The 5,674-nt window shown below is 47.9% G+C and overlaps 1 pseudogene; it reads left to right on the top strand.

Annotated features, from left to right (window-relative positions):
• The first annotated feature begins 4,805 nt into the window (after nucleotides 1-4,805).
• Nucleotides 4,806-5,245, top strand: LOC117719950 (small ribosomal subunit protein uS8 pseudogene; annotated as a pseudogene).
• The last annotated feature ends 429 nt before the right edge of the window (nucleotides 5,246-5,674 follow it).

Below are 5,674 nucleotides of genomic sequence, written 5' to 3'. Positions count from 1 at the left end.
ACACGCGTGGGCTCCGGAGGAGGTCCATCGAAGGTCTATCCAGACCGAGTTTCGGGCACATTTGGGGAGGTGTTAAGTGGAGGACAGGGAATGCAAAGGGAATGTACTTCTGCCTCCTCCTGGAGCTTTCTGGGCCCCAGAGCCCAACCCTTAGAGGCTTCACTTCTGGCCTCCGCCAGTGGCTGTCTTTATGGACCCCAAGTGCAAGATTCTCAAGAGGCCCCTCCATTTAACACACCACTGACTTTGATCCCTTCCCACACACATTTCTGTAACCTTCAGATGTCAAGAGCCAACCCTGTGGGGGTTGGGGACAGATCCATTTGGATGTAAGAATGTTGGGCTGCAAGGGCCAAGGCCAGGGGACCACCCCCTGCAGTTTCCTAATGAGCGCAGTGGTAGGGGCTGGGGCAGCACTGGGGGTCCCTCTGCAGCCTGCACTGCATCAGGCTGAGAGGACTAAGTCTCTCACTCTGTGGCCTCCGTGGAAGCCCTGAATCCCTGGGAGCACGGAATATAATTTCTAACACTCCCATGTGGGCGGTGCAGGTAGGTGGTTTTAGTTCCCAGACCAGTTGTCAGGATCACATACCTCTTGAGCCAAGATCCACCTCTCCTGCAGCTCTCAGTTCTTTCGAGGTCGCGGGTCCTGAAGGATTACCACGTGGGTGCTTCTGGAACACAGCTTGGAGAGAAACACACAGCCAAGAGCCTGGCGATTGCACAGGGCTGATACCTAAGGCTCTTTGGAGATGCCTGTCTCCAAATATCTCCAGCAGTAAGGGATATGTTAGGATTCACACAGGAAACAGAACACCACTCTTCATAACAGGCTCAAATAAGCTTTACTGTGAAGTAACTCTTTGCATGGTTCTTGGCCTTCTCATTGTCTCAGATGTCGTTTGTTTTGTCCACAAGCCCTAAGTTCAGAGATGCGATTCTGCAGAAAGGAGAGGAAGGTGTTTACTTTAAGGCCAGGACTACCTCCTTACAAGACAGCCAGTTCTGGGTGGGGCTCCTGGTGACCTAATGCTGGATTCTGAGGGAACCAGGCTTGTGGTGGGCCAGGCAGGGAGGGGTAGCCAGGTTAAGACTGTCTATAGGAACAAGACATGACACCAAGATAGAGACTATTGAGACCTGGGCAAAATGAGTTGTGCCTGATTATTAAAGTGGATCAAGGAATTTCTCTCCAAGCAGAGGAACCAGGTTTAGGGAAATACCAAGCTGGTTTCAGAACTAAAGGGCCAGAGGTTAACAGGATGCCCACCAGTACCCTTCTGGGTCTTCCTGTCCTTCGGCGGTATACTGGCTACTGCAGAGAAGCCTGGCTAAATGCATTCTGTGCTCTGAAGCATAGATGCCTGATGCAACAGGACTCTTCTGTTTAAAATAAAATGTAAAGCAGGGAGGTAGCTTGGTGACAGAACACTTGCTTGGTGTGTATGAGTGCCCAGCATCCATTCCAGCTCCCTCCACAGGAAAAGGGAGGATTGTAAAACAGCCATTTTGTGTGGGGGTTGGGGGGATGAACATCAGCCACAAGAAAGGACAATTCAAGTGGCCATTTCAGCAACACACTAGAACATCCACCAGCATTGTAAACTTCCTCTGCTCTCCACACTGCAGAGTTTTATCATGTATCTTCAGGAGCAAGGAGGTCTCCAGTGTCCTTCAGCGAGCCCCTGAAAGGTTGTAGTTTTGTTTTATTATAGATGTCTTACCAAGAAAGGACAACTCTATTCTTCAGCTCAGTGACTGCATTGTTAGCATGTGGCCTTCTCTTCAGGGGAGGCAGCTTCTGTAGGCTGAATGTGAGGAAGAAAGGGGTCATTCCTGCCACTGTGGCCAAGCAGAAACCCGTTATTTACCTGTCAGAGCTTCATGACAAAGTAAAAACAGCCCATCTGAGAAAGGTGGTAGTCATGAGGGTCTGAGAAACAGCTGAATGTGGGAGGCAAGAGAGAAGAGAGAGGGGTTCAGCACCTGAGGCTCAGAGCAGCTGGCAGGGCCCTTCATGAAGGAGAGAGAGGGTCTGGAACAGAGGTGAGAAAGGTGGCATCCAGGTTCCCCAAACCAGGACTCCCTCCAGAGAGTTCCCCTCTAGGGAAGCACAGAGCTGGAAGCTGTACATCCTACAGATGACAAGAGCATCTCTCGGACGGACGGACTGCTCGATTCTAGGCTGAAGTTCAGTTAGCAGCCTTTGGTGTCTGCTGTGAGCACCTCCCTAGCATGGGGAGACCACCTAGGGAGCAGGCTTCTCTGAGTTTGTTTGCTCAACTGAACTGTTGAGGAAACCATTTCTGGCCAAGCTGAGACAAAGTAATCTTCCTTTCCACACAGTCAGAAGATTGGCCGCCCAACCCCCAACCCTCCCTTCCCCGCTGCTGCCACCATTTCCCCCAGTTGGGTCTTTTTTGCAGTTCTTATGTAGTGGTCCACATGCTCAGTCTCCTGTAGCAGACTTCAGAACCAGGAGGAAGTTCCAGAAAGACGTCGTCAGTCATCACTGTGTTCAGGACTGAATGGATGCCTGACAATTCAAGATAACGGCTGTGTGAGTGTACCTGCACATACATGACCTTATGATACCTCCATAGGCCCTGGTTGGATTCCTCACTGCTGCCCCCTACAGCTAATGTGGAGGCACAGTTGGAAACTGCTGCTGCTACTGCTGGTAGCGGTGGTGGAGGTGGTGGTGGCGGTGTGTAAATTTTCCTGAAGCTCGGTTTGTCTACTAAGTCCATGGTATCCCTAGGTATCATGACAAGGCTTCCAGGTGCACTTTAACTTCTGCAGTCTTTCTCCTATGGGTACTCACCATCTTGACAAATGCATTGGGGTAGATTCTTAGGTATTAGTGACATAGTCAAAGCTTGTTAGTAAAGGAACCAGCACTGGTGGGGACAGGGAAGGAAAATTTTGTCCGCCTTAGTCTGTCGGTCTTGACAAGGCTGTGTGCAATGTTTCTGCACACGGTTTTCCCTTTGGCTTCTTGTGCAATGGTTCCATTACCTTCTTCAGAAGTGGCTATCCAGATGAGCATGGCAGTGCGGTTGTTACTTTTTGGACATACTTTTTGGACAACTGTGGCAGAGTGCATTTTCTTCTGAGAAGGGTTTGCTCAAATGCTTTCATTTCTTGCCCTTGCTGCCCTGGCCTTGCTGTACCAACTGAGCCCATCGCTCTTGGGTGGCTACCTACCTCTTCTCTGTGGAACATCCTACCTACCTGAAACAGTTGGCTTTCACCCTTGACCACATTTTAATCTGGTGTTTCCTTTGTTTTTGTTGCTTCTTTTCATTACTTTTCAAGTATTGTTTTTTTTATATGTATGTTTTGCTCCCATATGTGCTCCTGTATCATGTACATGCCCAGAGCCCACAGAAGCTAGAGGAAGGTGTTAGATATCCTAGAATTGGGGTTATAGATGTTGTGAGCAGCCATATGGGTGAGAGAAACCAAACCTGGGTCTTCTGGAGGAGCAGTGCATTCCTTTAACTGATAATCAAGTTTTCCAGCCCCTGGGTTTTTTTTTTCCCTCTTTTGAGACAGTATCTTACCACATACCCTAGAAACCCAGATCTCCCTGCCTCTGCCTCCCAAATGCTGGGATACCAGGCCTGTGCCATCAAACCTGGTATGGATCTTTTGATATTTTCTTTGAGGAAGCTTTCCAAGATTATTCCTATTTTACTCTTGGGGTTCTTCCCTCTTGTTATTCTTGGGGTTCATGAATGCAGCTAAAACTGAATTTCAAAAGAGAATCTTTCACATCTCAAAACTGTCATGAAATTGTTCTTAAAGTAAGCCCTGACACACACACACACACACACACACACACACACTCACACACACACACACACACACCTGTACCTGCCATTTTGATGGATGTCTCAGCTCTGTTCGTCTCCGTGTCCCTGCCTCATGCCATGGGTGTCCGATGCTGTCATGGGACGTGAAGCCTCATGATAACACTTCTGCCTATCGTGATATCTTTACAAGTCTTCTTTGTTTCCTTAACTCAGGTTTTACTATTTCTGTTCCAGAGTGCTGTTTTGAGGGAAGTTATATTTTCCATTTTGATGCTCACAGGATATTGTAAGACCTTTAAGAAAGGGAAAGTGAACCACTGAGTCCTATTGGATAGGTAGGTTAGCTGCCAGAGATGTTACATCTGTGCCTTCAGCTAGGTTTGGGATGTTTGCCTGAGTATTAGGACCTTCTCTGTCTCTGTCTCTGTCTCTGTCTCTGTCTCTGTCTCTCTCGGTGTATGGTCTTGTTTGTTTATTTGTTTGTTTTGCTTGTTGCTTACTTTAGACTGAGTTGCAACCCAGGTCTTGTGCAAGGCACGCCTGCAGGCTTCGATTTCTTGGTGCCAAATCAAAGAAGAGGAAAAAATGGCATAAAAGTGATTTATACGGGGCTCTGAAATGTGGCAGAGCCACAGTGAGCCCTGGTGCACATCCAGCCTTGCCTTGTGTTGGCACAGTGGTCAGTCACAGAAGGTCTCACAAGACAGGAGATTGGTCAGTGGGACAAAGTACTCAGCACAGGGTTGAGAGGCTTGATGTATTCCCTTGAGCAATTCCTCAGCTGGGTCTCCCTGGTGACCAAGTACCTCCCAGAGGAATCATGCCTGGAAGTTAGGGACACCTGGGTAACATTGCAGTCTGTCGATTCCTCGTTCTTCTCCTAAGTCTGTACAGATCTTTGTGTGCTTTGAGGTTTCTGCAAACATGAAAATGGCCACCCACCCCATAACTCTGCGCTTTGCCCCTCCTACTCTCTTTCTGTCACCTTCCCTCGCCATCACCATGGCGCGAATAAATGTTCTGGCGGATGCTCTCAAGAGCATCAATAACGCCCAAAAGCGAGGCAAACGCCAGGTCCTCATCAGGCCATGTTCTAAAGTCATCGTTCGGTTCTTAATTGTGATGATGAAGATGGTTACATTGGTGAATTTGAGATCGTTGATGATCACAGAGCTGGGCAGATAGTTGTGAACCTCAAGGCAGGTTGAACAAGTGTGGAATTATAAGCCCTAGATTTGATGTTCAGCTCAAAGACCTAGAAAAATGGCAGAACAATCTGCTCCCATCATGCCAGTTTGGATTCATTGTGTTGACAACCTCTGCTGGCATCATGGACCATGAAGAGGCAAGACGAAAACATACCGGAGGGAAAATCCTGGGATTCTTTTTTTAAATGTAAAGCATAAATAAAAAGTCTTCCTGGACTGTGGGGGAAAAAAAAAAAAAAAAAAAAAAAAAAAAGAAAATGGTCACCCACAGAGGTCATGTACATCCGAGTTTTCAGATATTAAATGAGCAAGCCGGAAAAGCAGTAGTGCACTGTGGGAAATCTCCATGCCCAATGCATGATGGGAAATCTCCACACTGTGGTGCTGTAGACTGGGCCTGAGGAAACCTTCAGCATACACTCTTGTTTTTCTCTAATGCCTCTGGACAGCCTTTCACTCAGGGTGAGACAAGATGGCAGCGCTCATATCGACCTTCTGCTTCCTGCCAGGAGGGAAAGACGCTGCCTCTCCTTAGACACGTGGACACGTCTGGCTTTCTGATTGTCAGCATCTGCCTAGATATCACAAGGTTGTGGGATTTACTGTTATAACAGTGTCTTTGCCACAGTGTTGATCAAAATCAGGGAA

The sequence above is a fragment of the Arvicanthis niloticus genome, chromosome 14, assembly GCF_011762505.2.
Source record: "Arvicanthis niloticus isolate mArvNil1 chromosome 14, mArvNil1.pat.X, whole genome shotgun sequence".
NCBI classification, from domain to species: domain Eukaryota; kingdom Metazoa; phylum Chordata; class Mammalia; order Rodentia; family Muridae; genus Arvicanthis; species Arvicanthis niloticus.
This window is presented reverse-complemented; position numbering and strand designations above follow the sequence as displayed.